This window comes from Topomyia yanbarensis, chromosome 3 (assembly GCF_030247195.1).
Source record: "Topomyia yanbarensis strain Yona2022 chromosome 3, ASM3024719v1, whole genome shotgun sequence".
NCBI lineage: Eukaryota > Metazoa > Arthropoda > Insecta > Diptera > Culicidae > Topomyia > Topomyia yanbarensis.
In genome coordinates this window covers 236,815,973-236,835,648 of record NC_080672.1, presented here as the reverse complement: position 1 = coordinate 236,835,648, position 19,676 = coordinate 236,815,973, and positions in this window count along the sequence as shown.

Here is a 19,676-nt window from a genome sequence, read left to right as displayed (position 1 = left end):
CACCAACCGATTCAGAAACACCTAACTTAAATATTGGTAATAATTTAATATCTCCCCAATAAAAGTAGACTTTTAAAAATTGGTAAAATTAAAAAGTTCACGAAAAACGGAAAAATTACCATTCGTGAGGCAGATTTCTCAGACACAGCCGTCATTAGAGGGTAGGTTAGTGTCTCAATCACACACGAAAAGTCATAAATAGAAGCAACGCATGTCCGTTTAAATCAGTTGTTGCTCTTATCCCATACGAACAACATCTTCTCCGGGCGATGCAATAAGCGCTATCGATTTTCGGCAACGTTGGCATTTGCACACACTCGCACCTAAGTGACTAAACCATATACGGTTAGTTTATAAATAGAGGTGACGCGTACACGTTTGAATCAGTTTTTGTTCTTATGTCGAACGGGTAAGATCATGGCTGCAGCGTCTGGGCATTTTCGGTAGCGGTGGCCGTGTGCGGATTTTTCGGGTACCAACACGGTGTCACAGAATGATTTGCAAAGTGGGTGGACGGGGTGGTTTGGATTTAATTCAATACGGTGTGTTCTGCTTAAGAGTGTTGCGTTTGAAAAAAAATATATTTATTTTTATGCATGCGTGTGCGTTGTAACTTGTTAATCCATGTTTACGGCGCTTTGTAGCTGCGTAGGGTAAAGAGCCTATTGGTGTTCATGTTTCATATTTCGGTTATATGTTTTTTATCAGTAAGGCATCTGACAACGTGCTTCTGTAGTTATTGCACTGTTCAGCAGCGTAGTATTTTATATAGGAGAGTACACTCAGGTTTTTTTACGCGGTTTTCATTAACGCGTTTTTTTTAAATTTACGCGGTTTTCATTTACACAGCCTGTATCCCCTGCGTGAAAAATCTGAGTGTAATTGCATCGGAAACAATCACATTCCCAGCAGAACTTTTTGTTTTCTAATTTCAAACACTTTTGTTTCGTACTGCACACAACGGAAAATTTTAAAACAGAACTTACCGTCCCAGCAGCAGTTGAAGCGGGTGTTCTTTTTCGATTCAAATTCAAGCCATGTCTTAAGCGTTACTGGACTTAAAATTGTTTTCCCAGTTTATCCAGTCAGAATATCTGTCCTACCCTATGTATTTAAAACACAGTTCTAATTGCGTTTTAAAGTATACAACAAATAGAACGGTTGGGTATACTAATTTAAATTTTAAAATAAATCTGTTTTAAATTATGAAACAAACCGCTGTACTGAAGATATAATTATGTCAGTCCGATTACCACATAAAACACCTATATAACATAAAACGCTGCAGAATTGGATTAATAATACAATGTTTACACTACAGAGTTATAACACGTTTTAATAATTAGCAACAAGAAAAATGTCACCAAGATAGCATAAAACTGGTAGTGCGAACGTTGCATAACAATGTAATTTATCAAATAATTTCATTTTTTCCACCACTAATCGATCAAGAAATACTTAAACTTAAGATTGTTTTCTTAAGTTCATTAGTACATTATTGAAAATTTAAATGGAAAATGAAATTTCATATTTCATGGAGAATCTGTATATTTCCGTTGACGGGCGTGGACTTCCTCATCACAGCTCTCAATATGGAACTTTTCTTTTGAATATATTTTCTGGACAGACCAGCCTATTTTTACTAGATGCACACCTAGAAAAAATCGTGTAAATTTACGTCTCCTGACCCTGACATATACCAGCATCAAAAATGACTTAGTTTTACGTTTGATTCCAATTTTACATGACATTGAATTTCGTAAAGCACGTAATTTTACTTTACATATGGCGTTGTTCTGAATGGTAGTAAGTGTAATTTTATGTCATTGAGCATGTAAAATATATGTTTCATGTAAAATTAAACGGAACACGGTTATTTTTCGTCAATTAGTGAATTACGGCTTGTTAAATTGTGTCATGTTTGCAATTACGTCAACGATAAAATTCAGAATTTTTTGGTGTGTGGGTCAGCCAAATAATGCCAATCACCTAGTGAGATACTTGATTAATTAATAGATTACCGTTAAAAGACCTTTAATAAATTATGTTTTGATGGGGAGGGTATATAGCAAATTGTAACATATGAAAACAGGCGAGTGAACAAGAACGTGAGCCTCACGATATGTGTGATAGATAAAATTCATTTGCACGCTCTTGAAAAAAGCTACATTTTTAATGTCACCGTGGTCGTGTCCTGTACACAACCCTTTAATTTTTCGGTCCTTCGTCATTGCCAACTGCTTTCCTCTGGTGGACTGGCTGCTTGCTAGTACTTGAACGAATACGAATGATGAGAAAAACCGACCGACAGATATTTATATAATCGCGCTAATGTGCACTACTATCGCTTTCTCGCTCGTTCTCGTGCCGTGCATGAGCCTTTCCTTTCCGTCCAGCTTCTAATGGCCTAAGACTATCAGCACCGGTGCGTTAGCAAATGCGTGTGTATTTTGATTACGCTAAACGATAATAATATATTTAGACACCCGTTTTCGCACCGGTCGTTGGTAAATAGGTTGCCAAAATAATAATCTGTTTTCACACCGGTAGTTGTTATTATAGTTACATTTTTTTGCAATCATGCAATAAAGTTTTTTTTTAATTTTTTAAACTATATGGATTTAATTCGGTGAAAAAAATATAGCTAGAAAGAAAATACATTTATTTATTGAATTCAATAAAATCATTTCAGTAACAAATATCGTTCTCTTTTCCAAAAATTATTTTATTGCAATGACTGCAAAATTATCCAAAAAAATGATTATTGAGATTAAAAAGTAATTATTGTTTGAATGCAAAAAATGTTCGTATCATTAATTTTGCCGATTGAAGCAATAAACATTGTATAATTGAATTCAATTAGACATTTTTTGTTCAAATATGTTAAAATTTTCTATGTAATAATAATTATGAGAATTCATAGAATTCTATGAACTAATGTTTGCCCGGCAGTTATTGTCTGAAGCACATACTACGACGGTTCCGAATAAGGAGTGCAATGAAGAAGATCTCATCCTAGATATTACGAACAGACTTGCGGTGGAAAAACTTTTCGGCCATTCAACGATTGTTTTGCGGAACCAGTTTTTACGAACGATCGGTTTCGAAGACTTTCGTTTTTTATATTTCGAAGCCTTTGAAGAGGAGATATTACTATATTGAAAAGCCAGAGAAAGCTGGGTTTTACTGAATTATGCGAAAGCCATCTGACATACGTCCTTCGGACGCTACAGTCAAATATATTCGGATGGGAGAAATTTTGCGCCTTAATCTATGTGAGAATCCTGCTATACCCCAGATAATAGATGCTTAGACAGATTTTTACATAAATTTTTAGCCCAAATGTCCGTCATCTGTGGTAATATTGCAGAGAGTATAGTTGGGTAAATATATCTGCGTTTTAAGAATGCTCAAAGGCGATTTTGAATCGCAGAATAGTGGGTTTATTCAGGAATACTTGGTACGCTGGACTGTACCCAGTTGGTCGGTTTCCCACATTCAGAATATGGAGATTTGTACTACTTATGTACTCCATCAGTTCAGAGCCTCTCAGATTGATGTCTGAGCTGCCCCAAATGATGTGATGAGCATTCGCATCACTACCGATAATGAGCGGAAGCCCATTTCTGCTACAATATGATACAACGCTTTTGAAATCATCAGAAGGAGATGATTCGTTATGCGGTAGGTATGCTGAACAATATATATATTTTTTGTCTACGTTTCCGACAGTCAATGTAACTGTGACAACACAGATATCGCGAGTTGTGAGCTCCGATATGAGACACGCGTCAATAGCCTTATTTCCAAGAATGCAAGCACGAGGCATTTCACGTGGATTAGTCATGCCTGTCTTGTTGTAAGCAATGAAGGCAGTGTTAAGTAACTTTCCAAAATAGAAGTTTCCTTTATGGAAATACGGTTCTTGAACCAATGCTATGGAAGCTTTACCTTCCTGCATGAGTCGAGATAAATTCATAGTTGCTGTACGTTTATGTTGGAGATTGACTTGTGCTATTCTAACCATTGTTGATTAGAGAACTGTACATTTCATCTCCAACACAAATTGCACAACAACTAGAGGACACCAAGCGAGTTGGGATGTTAACGCATTTAGCGAGCCATATCAGGTTTAAATGGGACATGATCGTTTGATTCCCACGATTTGCGAAGAAAATAATGGTCCACTGTGTCAGAGATTCGCATAACACAGCAAGGGCAAAACCCAAAATGCTCCGTGCGCGACTGGCATATTTTAGACCCTCCAATCATTAAGTCCTCGGCACGGAACTACACCTTGACTTAGGGTCTCCTACTTTCAGTCGCCTCCTACGACATGGCAGCAGGACTTCAGTGGCTCAATTCTAGGCCGGATACCACACGGCCTCTGGGCAGGTTCATCTGTACACATCGAAATTTGATAATCGAGACTCAACAAAACTTCACCGAACTACCATCAGCCGAGAGTCTCTGCAAACCCCCAGCCAACAAAAATTCGGCAAAATTAAGTGGATCATCGGTGAAAAAAAATCGGTGTGTAGAGTGAACGTTCCGCTGCGTAATGCAGCGTACTGGGGAGTTCGCCCGACTCTTCCCAGGCTCCGTTCGCCATTGAGAATGTTTTAAACCCCCTCAACAATTTTACCCATAGCACGGGTCGCATGACACTATGGAATTGGGGTTCCCTGTTTGGTAGATTTTTACCACTGAAACAGGTAGTCCGTAGTGTAATTCTTAGCCGGTTGAAACAACCACTACCGACACTACATGGCTTATCTAGGCTGTTCGGTGAAAGAAGCTGACATTGAAGAACAGCTTCCATATTTAGATGGGCGAACAGCCGCAGAAGGAAGGAAGGAAGGATAACGGGAGGAGAGGGATTTGGGCTAAGCGCTTATTTAAAGGCGGCACTGGCTCGCCTTGCCAGGGCTGCTTTAGGGCATGTGGTATTTAGGCCTAGGACGTATAGGGCCCACTACCTCGTCCTACCACACCCGCAGTCAGCCCCCGCTGCTGGTTCGGGTCGCGAATCACAACTAGTTGCTATCGCGATTAAGCATTATCCACCACCTATGACCCACCCGGTTGCTTGCAGCTCAGCTTCCCACGTAGCGTTCCTCCACCACCACGGGGCCCGGAACTGCTTTTCTTCGGTGGACTGGCTGCTTGCTAGTACTTGAACGTTGCCCTTTAGTTAGGGCGAAATACTGGCATGGCGACAGTTCCTGAGCGGTAGTTTGGTTGCGATGGGCCACCAGTAGCTGAGGCACTTTTTCGGTCCTTCGTCATTGCCAACTGCTTTCCTCTGGTGGACTGGCTGCTTGCTAGTACTTGAACGAATACGAATGATGAGAAAAACCGACCGACAGATATTTATATAATCGCGCTAATGTGCACTACTATCGCTTTCTCGCTCGTTCTCGTGCCGTGCATGAGCCTTTCCTTTCCGTCCAGCTTCTAATGGCCTAAGACTATCAGCACCGGTGCGTTAGCAAATGCGTGTGTATTTTGATTACGCTAAACGATAATAATATATTTAGACACCCGTTTTCGCACCGGTCGTTGGTAAATAGGTTGCCAAAATAATAATCTGTTTTCACACCGGTAGTTGTTATTATAGTTACATTTTTTTGCAATCATGCAATAAAGTTTTTTTTTAATTTTTTAAACTATATGGATTTAATTCGGTGAAAAAAATATAGCTAGAAAGAAAATACATTTATTTATTGAATTCAATAAAATCATTTCAGTAACAAATATCGTTCTCTTTTCCAAAAATTATTTTATTGCAATGACTGCAAAATTATCCAAAAAAATGATTATTGAGATTAAAAAGTAATTATTGTTTGAATGCAAAAAATGTTCGTATCATTAATTTTGCCGATTGAAGCAATAAACATTGTATAATTGAATTCAATTAGACATTTTTTGTTCAAATATGTTAAAATTTTCTATGTAATAATAATTATGAGAATTCATAGAATTCTATGAACTAATGTTTGCCCGGCAGTTATTGTCTGAAGCACATACTACGACGGTTCCGAATAAGGAGTGCAATGAAGAAGATCTCATCCTAGATATTACGAACAGACTTGCGGTGGAAAAACTTTTCGGCCATTCAACGATTGTTTTGCGGAACCAGTTTTTACGAACGATCGGTTTCGAAGACTTTCGTTTTTTATATTTCGAAGCCTTTGAAGAGGAGATATTACTATATTGAAAAGCCAGAGAAAGCTGGGTTTTACTGAATTATGCGAAAGCCATCTGACATACGTCCTTCGGACGCTACAGTCAAATATATTCGGATGGGAGAAATTTTGCGCCTTAATCTATGTGAGAATCCTGCTATACCCCAGATAATAGATACTTAGACAGATTTTTACATAAATTTTTAGCCCAAATGTCCGTCATCTGTGGTAATATTGCAGAGAGTATAGTTGGGTAAATATATCTGCGTTTTAAGAATGCTCAAAGGCGATTTTGAATCGCAGAATAGTGGGTTTATTCAGGAATACTTGGTACGCTGGACTGTACCCAGTTGGTCGGTTTCCCACATTCAGAATATGGAGATTTGTACTACTTATGTACTCCATCAGTTCAGAGCCTCTCAGATTGATGTCTGAGCTGCCCCAAATGATGTGATGAGCATTCGCATCACTACCGATAATGAGCGGAAGCCCATTTCTGCTACAATATGATACAACGCTTTTGAAATCATCAGAAGGAGATGATTCGTTATGCGGTAGGTATGCTGAACAATATATATATTTTTTGTCTACGTTTCCGACAGTCAATGTAACTGTGACAACACAGATATCGCGAGTTGTGAGCTCCGATATGAGACACGCGTCAATAGCCTTATTTCCAAGAATGCAAGCACGAGGCATTTCACGTGGATTAGTCATGCCTGTCTTGTTGTAAGCAATGAAGGCAGTGTTAAGTAACTTTCCAAAATAGAAGTTTCCTTTATGGAAATACGGTTCTTGAACCAATGCTATGGAAGCTTTACCTTCCTGCATGAGTCGAGATAAATTCATAGTTGCTGTACGTTTATGTTGGAGATTGACTTGTGCTATTCTAACCATTGTTGATTAGAGAACTGTACATTTCATCTCCAACACAAATTGCACAACAACTAGAGGACACTAAGCGAGTTGGGATGTTAACGCATTTAGCGAGCCATATCAGGTTTAAATGGGACATGATCATTTGATTCCCACGATTTGCGAAGAAAATAATGGTCCACTGTGTCAGAGATTCGCATAACACAGCAAGGGCAAAACCCAAAATGCTCCGTGCGCGACTGGCATATTTTAGACCCTCCAATCATTAAGTCCTCGGCACGGAACTACACCTTGACTTAGGGTCTCCTACTTTCAGTCGCCTCCTACGACATGGCAGCAGGACTTCAGTGGCTCAATTCTAGGCCGGATACCACACGGCCTCTGGGCAGGTTCATCTGTACACATCGAAATTTGATAATCGAGACTCAACAAAACTTCACCGAACTACCATCAGCCGAGAGTCTCTGCAAACCCCCAGCCAACAAAAATTCGGCAAAATTAAGTGGATCATCGGTGAAAAAAATCGGTGTGTAGAGTGAACGTTCCGCTGCGTAATGCAGCGTACTGGGGAGTTCGCCCGACTCTTCCCAGGCTCCGTTCGCCATTGAGAATGTTTTAAACCCCCTCAACAATTTTACCCATAGCACGGGTCGCATGACACTATGGAATTGGGGTTCCCTGTTTGGTAGATTTTTACCACTGAAACAGGTAGTCCGTAGTGTAATTCTTAGCCGGTTGAAACAACCACTACCGACACTACATGGCTTATCTAGGCTGTTCGGTGAAAGAAGCTGACATTGAAGAACAGCTTCCATATTTAGATGGGCGAACAGCCGCAGAAGGAAGGAAGGAAGGAAGGATAACGGGAGGAGAGGGATTTGGGCTAAGCGCTTATTTAAAGGCGGCACTGGCTCGCCTTGTCAGGGCTGCTTTAGGGCATGTGGTATTTAGGCCTAGGACGTATAGGGACCACTACCTCGTCCTACCACACCCGCAGTCAGCCCCCGCTGCTGGTTCGGGTCGCGAATCACAACTAGTTGCTATCGCGATTAAGCATTATCCACCACCTATGACCCGCCCGGTTGCTTGCAGCTCAGCTTCCCACGTAGCGTTCCTCCACCACCACGGGGCCCGGAACTGCTTTTCTTCGGTGGACTGGCTGCTTGCTAGTACTTGAACGTTGCCCTTTAGTTAGGGCGAAATACTGGCATGGCGACAGTTCCTGAGCGGTAGTTTGGTTGCGATGGGCCACCAGTAGCTGAGGCACTTTTTCGGTCCTTCGTCATTGCCAACTGCTTTCCTCTGGTGGACTGGCTGCTTGCTAGTACTTGAACGAATACGAATGATGAGAAAAACCGACCGACAGATATTTATATAATCGCGCTAATGTGCACTACTATCGCTTTCTCGCTCGTTCTCGTGCCGTGCATGAGCCTTTCCTTTCCGTCCAGCTTCTAATGGCCTAAGACTATCAGCACCGGTGCGTTAGCAAATGCGTGTGTATTTTGATTACGCTAAACGATAATAATATATTTAGACACCCGTTTTCGCACCGGTCGTTGGTAAATAGGTTGCCAAAATAATAATCTGTTTTCACACCGGTAGTTGTTATTATAGTTACATTTTTTTGCAATCATGCAATAAAGTTTTTTTTTAATTTTTTAAACTATATGGATTTAATTCGGTGAAAAAAATATAGCTAGAAAGAAAATACATTTATTTATTGAATTCAATAAAATCATTTCAGTAACAAATATCGTTCTCTTTTCCAAAAATTATTTTATTGCAATGACTGCAAAATTATCCAAAAAAATGATTATTGAGATTAAAAAGTAATTATTGTTTGAATGCAAAAAATGTTCGTATCATTAATTTTGCCGATTGAAGCAATAAACATTGTATAATTGAATTCAATTAGACATTTTTTGTTCAAATATGTTAAAATTTTCTATGTAATAATAATTATGAGAATTCATAGAATTCTATGAACTAATGTTTGCCCGGCAGTTATTGTCTGAAGCACATACTACGACGGTTCCGAATAAGGAGTGCAATGAAGAAGATCTCATCCTAGATATTACGAACAGACTTGCGGTGGAAAAACTTTTCGGCCATTCAACGATTGTTTTGCGGAACCAGTTTTTACGAACGATCGGTTTCGAAGACTTTCGTTTTTTATATTTCGAAGCCTTTGAAGAGGAGATATTACTATATTGAAAAGCCAGAGAAAGCTGGGTTTTACTGAATTATGCGAAAGCCATCTGACATACGTCCTTCGGACGCTACAGTCAAATATATTCGGATGGGAGAAATTTTGCGCCTTAATCTATGTGAGAATCCTGCTATACCCCAGATAATAGATGCTTAGACAGATTTTTACATAAATTTTTAGCCCAAATGTCCGTCATCTGTGGTAATATTGCAGAGAGTATAGTTGGGTAAATATATCTGCGTTTTAAGAATGCTCAAAGGCGATTTTGAATCGCAGAATAGTGGGCTTATTCAGGAATACTTGGTACGCTGGACTGTACCCACTCGAAATGGAAACATTACTGTACAATAGCCTGGCCCAAAATACCTTAAATCTCGAAATCAAAACCTTGCACCTGAATATGATAGTTTGGATGGCTAATAAGCTTCCCTGGAAATTTCAGCTCATTTGGTACACTGGAAGTGGTTCCGCAAATGGCTCAACGTTTGTATGGGAAAAATTAACCAAATGTATGAAGAAACGCACCAGTTTCACATCTTCAGATCTAGGTGGCGCTGTATTCGATCAATGTTTTTCGTGAGAAAAATTAAGAATCTTCTTGTAACAACAAATCGACTCGTGAAGATTGCAAGTCAATTCAACAAAAACTGACAAAGTTATAAGCGCGCAAAGTTGAGGGTGTCATGTGCTGTAGTTGGGGTGGCTCTGTCGAAAGTGAAAAAAGCGGCTTATGGTGAACGCACGATTTGCAAGAGGTGGATAACTACATGAATTTCAACTTTTAATAACACGAAATGCTGACCATTTGGAAGGGTAATATCTTCGGCAAACTAGATCAGAATTTCAAGGGCTTTCCGATGAAGAACATGCTAATGCAGAATTATCCCACCAGGTGGCGCTAAGGAGTAGGCAAATGACCCATAGTTAAGGTTGCACAGAGAATGCGCAAAATTCGCAAACGAAAAAAGCAGTTTTTTTTTCCACACCGTATGTCCGATCTTCATGAAAATCAATCAGCGTATGTAGAATGTTGTTACAGTACTGCTGATTGATTTTTATGAAGATCTGACATACGGTGTGGAAAAAACTGCTTTTTTCGTTTGCGAATTTTGCGCATATTCTGTGCAACCTTAACTTATATATTGGGTTATATCTCATGATTGGAAATACTTAGCGGGGTGGACATTTCGGCAAAGTAAATCATAAGATCCAGGGCTTTTCGACGGAGCATATTTTAATTTAGAATTCTTCCACTGTGTGGCGCTAGAGTGCCTGAGAATTTCCTATTCATTTGATATTGGGTCATATCTCGTGAGTGGAAACACTTGTCGGAATAAAGTCTTCGGCAAAGTAGACTATATTATCAAGGGCTTGCCAACGCAGAACAGTTTTATTAGAAATTCTTCCCCTGTGGCGATAACTCATATCAAAATGTCCTATTCTGTTATCATTAGGTTATGCTACGTGATCTTAAACACTTGATGGCGTGAAGTCTTCCGATCATAAAGGCAATAGTAAAATAATACAACAGAGTAAGATTCTGGAAGGGGTAGATCCGTAGAAACAACGAAACGACTAAAAAGAATTTTTTGATTTAGCTTGAGCGTTGCTTGGCGTCAAAAAAATTAATTTTGAGCGGCAGGAGCACATAAGAAAAGAACAATTAGAAATGAGCGAACACGAGAGGAATGCCAATTCGCCCTGTTGCTATTATCACCCTACTGAAGTGTTATTTATTTATAAACGTAAATCATTAACAGGCAGCAATCGGCTCCGATAAGGATGTCCTAATCTGAAAATTCTTCAAAAATGAGTGATTCACTTAGAACGAGGATTATGTTCACCAGTAGAAATTCTTGCAGTTATAATTTGTTTTACGGAAGACTGCCATCAAGTGTTTAAGATCACTCAGCATAACCTAATGAAAACAGAATAGGACATCTTGACATGAGTTAGCGCCACAGGGGAAGAATTTCGAATAAAACTGTTCTGCGTTGGCAAGCCCTTGATAATATAGTCTACTTTGCCGAAGACTTTATTCCGACAAGTGTTTCCACTCACGAGATATGACTCAATATCAAATGAATAGGAAATTCTCAGGCACTCTAGCGCCACCCAGTGGAAGAATTCTAAATTAAAATATGCTCCGTCCAATAGCCCTGGATCTTACGATTTACTTTGTCGAAGTGTCCACCCCGCTAAGTATTTCCGATCATGAGATATGACCCAATGTATAAGTTTACTATAGGTCATTTACCTATTCCCTAGCGCCACCTGGTGGGATAATTCTGCATTAGCCTGTTTCTCATCGGAAAGCCCTAGACATTCTGATCTAGTTTGCCGAAGATATTACCCTTCCAAATAGTCAGCATTTCGTGTTATTAAAAGTTGAAATTCATGTAGTTATACACCTCTTGCAAATCGTCCGTTCACCATAAGCCGCTTTTTTCACTTTCGACAGAGCCACCCCAACTACAGCACATGACACCCTCAACTTTGCGCGCTTATAACTTTGTCAGTTTTTGTTGAATTGACTTGCAATCTTCACGAGTCGATTTGTTGTTACAAGAAGATTCTTAATTTTTCTTTCTAGTATACAGTAAAACAAAAATAATGAAGTGGTAGCATTTTATGCGTGGCTTCAATAATGATATTAACTTGCTGAAGTAAACTGTTTTCCGAGTTTGATATACGGAGTACGTTGATATAGTCATCACATCTCGTCTAACTTAGAACTAGAATCAGGAATCAGTAGTGGTTGGCTCAAATGGCACGTTCCCAATGTAGATCCGAGCTTTGTGCTTAAAAGATAATTATCAAAATTCACATTGAGGGGGAGTTCCAAACAAATATTCACCAAACACATCTAGTGCTCGTGAACAAAAGGAGTATTGTCATCTATTTCGTGACAGCTGTGAACTGCGCTGATCCAAGAATAGTTTCTCCGGACATCAGCAAGCAACAACTAGCCGCTAGCCGGCGCTGCTATCGGCCAACTGACTTCTAGTAATCAGAATACGGATCTTGCGTACACCCAGTAAAGTTCAAACGGAAATGAGCCGGAATTCTGGCTGGTTTTAGTCCATATTCCGGCTCCATTGATAAAACCGATTCTAACTAAAATGTGTCACTGAAGCCGGAATGCGAATTAGAACCAGCCGACATACCAGCTGAGCTTAACTTGTAGTATTCCGGCGCCAATAACACAATCATTTCCAATTAGAATCGGTTGTATCACTGGAGATGGAATACTAACTACAACTACATCTACTTCAAGAAATAAACATTCCCAAGTAACCAATAAGCATTATAACGTAGCCTAATATCTGCTTTAGATCCACATAGAAAGCTGTCCTAAAAAGCCATGAAGTCCTAAATACTTATATAATGCTGATATTATCCCAGAAAAGACGAAATATAGTGCTATTACTGTGCAGAGATTGACAGCTCGTTTCTGCAGTACTAATGCTATTATATAGCAAAAGCATACAAATGTCGAATTTGAAAGCTTTATATTGGCAATACTAATGTTATTAAAAACTTCAGTTGGTTGTCATTGTCCACCATGGTTTTAAAACCATTTCTTATGTTTCCTTTCGGTATGATGAGCAAAAAGGATAAATTTTAAAATAAAATATTCTGTTTAAAACCGTAATTGACTCTGTTCGAATGCATTGTAATGAATATCCTTAATGGGTTTTCGTTTTCACATGATATGAATGTTTACGAAAATTACCTTTAGTAAGTATCGAACTGAGGTGCCTTGCCTCGTCCTTCACGGTAAGTACGCTGCGTTTGCTTCCTGGACTATATTGTATATGTTCGATTGAAATTAAATATGCCGAATATAATCTTCAAGAAGAGTTGCATAACAAATAAACCCATAGCATTATAATAGCATTATATCCGCTTTTTATGTGCTCTATAATGGCATTAAATGCACTTGTAAAACTTACATGCTTTAAAGATCCTTGAAGCATGTACGCGTTATATCAGCTTTATATACGCATATAGAGCAAGCTATAATGCTATATGTCGGCTGTGCAGTTATGCATTATTGATGCTAATATAGCGCTTTATTGCGATGTTAATACTGTAATGGAGTTTCAATGTAACATTAGTGCAAATGTATAGCCAATATAGTGCAACGGCCTAATGCTTATGGTTACTTGGGTTAAGTGCGTACCCTGGGCCAAATTGGTACACACGAATTTGTGGCAAATTGATACAGTGTATCAATTTAATCCAACATTTTGTCATCGATACGGTAATTCCAAAGATGGAATCAAATTATCACTTACTGTTTAAAATTATAAATTTGGTTCCAATTTATCAGTATGGCAAATGACAACATGGAATCTTGCATTCAAACAATGGTCCGGCGGGGTAGTGCAAAATTCCTAACCCGAGTTTAATATGGTGAACACTTTTAACTCAAAAAATTTGAAATTCTATTAGAACTTCGTCTGTTAAATGCATCGCATTTTACGATGCGATGAACTGAAGCGACAGTTGGTAGCGTAATGTAATGTAATGTTCAGATGTGCTCTTTTGAATATGGTCGGTGTACTTCTCAAATCAGTCTGTTAGGTCTGTTTGTCTGTGCTTAGACCGAGCCAAACCCAGGTAACCAACAAGCATTAGTGTATGCAGTTAAGTAGCGTAAAATTTGCATTTCGTGTGCTTCTTGCCGTATGCTAGCATTCGTTATACATAACTGTTGTTAATCAGCATTCAAAAAACTGTTTAAAAACTTCTTGCCACTAAGCAGCATTCTGAATGCACAACAGCAGTAGAAAAGCATTTTCATAGCACAGCAGTAATTTAGCCGTATATTTTGCCAAAAGCGACCTTTAAATAGCATTTAATATGACTTAAGTGCTTATCAAGTAGCCGTTAAGATGCATTTAACATGCCTGTTGGTTACCTGGAAAGGATCCTCCGGCGTTTACCATGGCCTTACACATGTCATAATCATAGGTAGATTAAACAGTCGAACGTTCGAACATTTTTGAACGTGACGTTTGCTGCTTACCAAATTGGTCGTCAAATCCACATCCATGTATCAATAGTTTGGATAAAATTCTCGAAGTAAAAACTATTGAACGAATTAACAAAAGTAATTATTCTGGAATCATAGAATATTTCTACATTGTTCGACGTGGAATTCTTTTAGCAAATTTGTAATAAAATCTCTTGCAACAATCAATTTTATTGTCCAACAATAAATTATACAGTTAATTAACATTTCGTGTTACTGTTTCTATGAGCAATATAAGAAATGTTTGAATGCATTAAAAATATCAATTTTTATAATGTTAAGTACGACCGTCCAACCCCGTCTAACCCCGCCCTCTCCTTTTTCACAAAATAAGTGAACTTTGAAATTTTTTGGAGTAGGGTTAAAATTTATTGATTTTGTAGTGTAAAGTCATATTAGACTGTAGTATAAATTATTGTTAAAGTACTGTTTTGGTACAGTGAAAACAATGGCTTTTAGTCAACACATTATTAGGGTAGTACATTCACTTTCATACATTTCACTATACACCACAACACCATATTATCCTCCGAAAATATGATGAACCACCGCCTGAAACTAGATGGTGATGATGTAGCAGGTGTAATCTATGTCCGTCCAAGTTCTTTTTAGGAATTCTTTTCTGAACAAAGCGCTGCAGAGTGTGTGGCAAACCATTATCCTCGTTATCTTCTTCTTACTACTGGACCTGAATTAGACTTTTGCACAAGAAAAATTCACGCATTGTCTTTCTTTTTGAATCTTACTTTCCACAGTTCCATTTGTTCGCAGCGTTTTCTCGAACATTCCATGTATATTTTTGGTTTTTTGATTTGACCCATCAATCTGATCCTGGGACACATCATGACAGCTTGACATAATGCTACATCTTCCAGTTCAATCCAAGTTGCTTCGATGCACTCAGTTTTACTTTCACGCAGTAAATATACAGCATGATCATAAATATTTGTTATTGAATTCAAACAAATACTGTTCATTGCATCAAACGACAAAATAATTGGTGTGAATCAACGTTTGAAAATATATTTTCATTAAAACAACAATAAACTTTTAATTTCAATAATTCTGTTGTAATTTCAGTAAACTTTAAACAAGTGTTATATAATTCAATCATCGCGAGACCCTATTTTTTACATTTTCCTTTGCTTGCTTTCTACGAATAGCAACGTTGGCGTCAGTTGGAAGAAGTTATCAAATATACGCACTCGCTATAAACCGAAACGATAAGTTTCCATTTCCCTACCTGTTTACGAACCGCCGGTGCGGTGTCGTGTTATGATGGCGGTTAGCAAATCGCTTTTACCCACGTTCCGGTGCTGTTAGTCTAACCAAAGGAATATGCCGTCTTTCCCCCACCAACTGCTCTCGTCAAGCAACCCAATACAAATAATCATAGGAACAAACATGTAGTGGACATATATATAAACTTTTCATTATTTTATTGTTTGGTTGGTCCACCATATTGACGGCTCTGTGCGGGATGGGCTGAAAATTTCCACTTTTCCGAGTCGTTTTCGAAAGATTTTTTAAACCACAATTTTTTGTTATTAGTGCATGTTATACATACTTCAAATTTTAATACAGCGTAGAGGAACATATTTTCAACAAATTGGCCTAAAAATCAAATCGTTCTGTTAAGTATGATAAAAGTTATTAACGTTAAAAATCTGACGCGGCGCCGCAGCCGATATTTTGAAACGGGACCCCTATATTGAAAGCTTAAATGTATTCTACATTAAAACGTAATCATAACCTAATCAACCGAGCACAGCACTTTTTTGGTTCCATTTGAGGACCCAAACAACTGTGCAAAATTTGGGGTCGATTGGATTTGACCCGGCGTAGCGCATTGCATTTGAAATTTGTATGGAAATTAGTATGGGAAAACCTACTTTTTTGAATTTTCAATTTTACAGACTACAATTCTTCCTGCAGTATACCAACAATTAGATAGAAGTGTAGTCCAGGATATGCTGAACAACTTTGCCGAAAGATGCATGGTGCTAGAATGTCTCTACAACAAGTTATAGCTGTACAAAGTTCGATAGATCGAATTAATTGCCAAAAATCATTTTCTTCGCCAACACTGCGGGTGTACCAATGATATTTCATATAGCATACCAAAATAACATCATATACTTTATATTTACCACATTGGTATGTTTGGATGAATTATTCAAAAGCCTTAGCTCAATTTCATGGGCATAGGTAGTTTAGAAATAGGGCGTAGGGAGGGGAGAGGGGGGGGGGAGACTTTTAAATATGGAAATTTGAACTGAAATCTTATCGAGTTGAAATGTTCAGATGAATTATTTTAAAACATTTGCACAATGTTATTTGGGACCCACAAGGGAACCAAAAAGTGCTGTGCTGAAAAAACGATCATTTTGCCCCACCCTAATATATATATATATATATATATATATATATATATATATATATATATATATATATATATATATATATATATATATATATATATATATATATATATATATATATATATATATATATATATATATATATATATATATATATATATATATATATATATATATATATATATATATATATATATATATATATATATATATATATATATATATATATATATATATATATATAAACCTGTTTCAATCCACCTAGCGGTGCAATTGTGCCTTTCTCAATGATGAACACAAGAATTTTTTGTTTGCTTATATTTATTAAAAGGTTTCAAATGTATACATAACAATTTTATTATACATGACTTGACAACTATATACAAGAAAAGAAATCATTGTTCGAGTTCTAAAATTTTGCAAAAGAAAAACCAGCCACGGTAATATTGAATTGAAAAAGGAGCGAAATCGGTAAAGTTCCAAAAATTCGATTTTTATAAAAAAAATTTTTCGAGGTAACATAAAATCTCGACGTTTCATGCATTTTAAAGATGTTTGGCATCAAAAATACGAATTCGATTTCTGAAATTTCATGGGGTCCCCCCTTTGAAAAAAACTTTTCAGTTCCGGCTTATATGGGAATTTCATATGTGACCGGACGGTTTAGTCTATATTTCCGGACCCATATAAGCGATCCGTTCGAAATTTTATAGACATCTGTGGGGATATTATAGCTATCATTTGGGACTAAGGTTGTGAAAATCGTCCCAACCATTTCCGGGAAACTGATGTGAGTTCGTCAATTTTGAAAGATGGCCACTTTTCCCGGGCACTTCTGGAACCGTCTATGGTGGTCAATGTAGTCAACGAAAGTTTGGTTGGCCGACGGTAACCTAGAACAGCAAACTTAAGTTGTTTGAGAGACATTTTAGCGAAATTTTTACCTTTTTTGCTTTCATCGGAGTATCGGTTTGAATCGCAATTTGCTATGTGATCGCACGCCACAACCTGTAACTCCGGAACCGGAAGTCGGATCGGGATGAAATTAAATAGCCATTTACGGGGGCGCAACACCTTTCATTTGAGACTAAGTTTGGTTGAATCGGTCTAGCCATCTCCGAGAAACCGATGTGACTGTTATTCTGAATATGGAAACTTCCGCCGAGGCTTCCAGAACAGATGATGGTGGCCAATGTGGCCAAAAAGACTTTGAATGGATGTTAGTGATCTAATACTACAAATCGAAGCAGTTGTGGTCATATTTTGGAAAAATTTTCACCTTTATACATTCATTGCAGAATTTATTAAAATCGACATTTTCGGCGTGATCGTGCTCACCACCCTGCAATTCCGGAATCGGAAGTCGGATCCATCAGAAATTCAATAGCAGCCTATGGGAACGTTGTATCTTTCATTTGAGACTAAGTTTGTCAAAATCGGTTCAGCCATCTCTGAGAAAAATGAGTGACATTTTTGGCCACATACACACACGCACATACACACCTATACATACATACACACATACATACACACGCACAGACATTTGCCGAACTCGACGAACTGAATCGAATGGTATATGTCACACGGCCCTCCGGGCCTCCGTTAAAAAGTCGGTTTTCATAGCAATTGCAATACCTTTCTATTGAGAAAGGCAAAAAGGTGCGAAATCCGTCGACTTTTATAAAAAAAATTTTTCGAGATACCATAAAATCTCGACGTTTCATTCCTTTTTAAGGTGTTTGGCATCAAAAATACGAATTCGATTTCTGAAATTTCATGGGGTCCCTTTGAAAAAAAATTTTGAGTTCCGGCTTATATGGGAATTTCATATGTGACCGGACGGTTTAGTCTATATTTCCAGACCCATATAAGTGATCCGTACGAAATTTTATAGACATCTGTGGGGATATTATAGCTATCATTTAGGACTAAGGTTGTGAAAATCGGCCCAACCATTTCCGGGAAACTGATGTGAGTTCGTCAATTTTGAAAGATGGCCACTTTTCCCGGGCACTTCCGGAACCGTCTATGGTGGTCAATGTAGTCAACGAAAGTTTGGTTGGCCGTCGGTGACCTAGAACAGTGGCTCCTTCGCAATTAGCTTCCCTTCTCCGGCGACCCAACATCACAAACTTATGCGCCCGAACCACGGGCCGGCACTTTCGACGGGAATCTACCATCGAACACGCGAACTAAACTTTTCGTTACGGTACACAGTGGGACGAAATCAAAAAAGCCGGACATTGATATTTGCGACGAAACTATTGGTTATGGCACTTTGATGTCTTCAGAAAGGTTTCTTCATTTTTAAGTAGTTTAATATAATATTGGAAAATTTTTATTTAAGGGGGTATATACGCAGATAAAAAAATAACTTTGCAAGTTGTTGCCAAAATTGATAGTCATGTATAGAAAGTTTGTAGACGAAATGATTTTATGAAACTTTGTTGAAGTAGCAAAATGGCTATCTGTTAAGCGAAAAAAGTTATTGGGTGAAATTGAAGTACATGTCGGAATACCCCCTTGAAAAGTGTTTTTTCATTTTAATTTTTTTATTTGATTTTTAACAGTTTCTCGATGTTCTAGAAAGTTGTAGATGCTTTCAAAACACACCTTTTTGTGGAATAGACCGACTTGCTATCTCTTCGTTTTTAGGGTGTATGTCTGTTTTTTTGTTTTTTTTTGGACTAACTTTAAGGGGTTATGGTTTGTAGAGTAGCAGGTAGTAGCAGCTAAATTTATTTTTTTGATGTTCAGCAAGAAATACCGTATTTATACATATGTGTCATTCCATGCGAAGTGATCAAGGCACGTGTAATCGACCTTCACAGATTTGAACAAAATTTAGAGGAATTGTTCATCTAAAAACCCAAATTTTTGTGACAATTGAACCTCGGGTCATGGGAGCACCCCCCGTTTTGGCAAATTGCCAAAAACCCTTGATTTTCTTTTGATCATATCTCGGTTCTATTTACTCT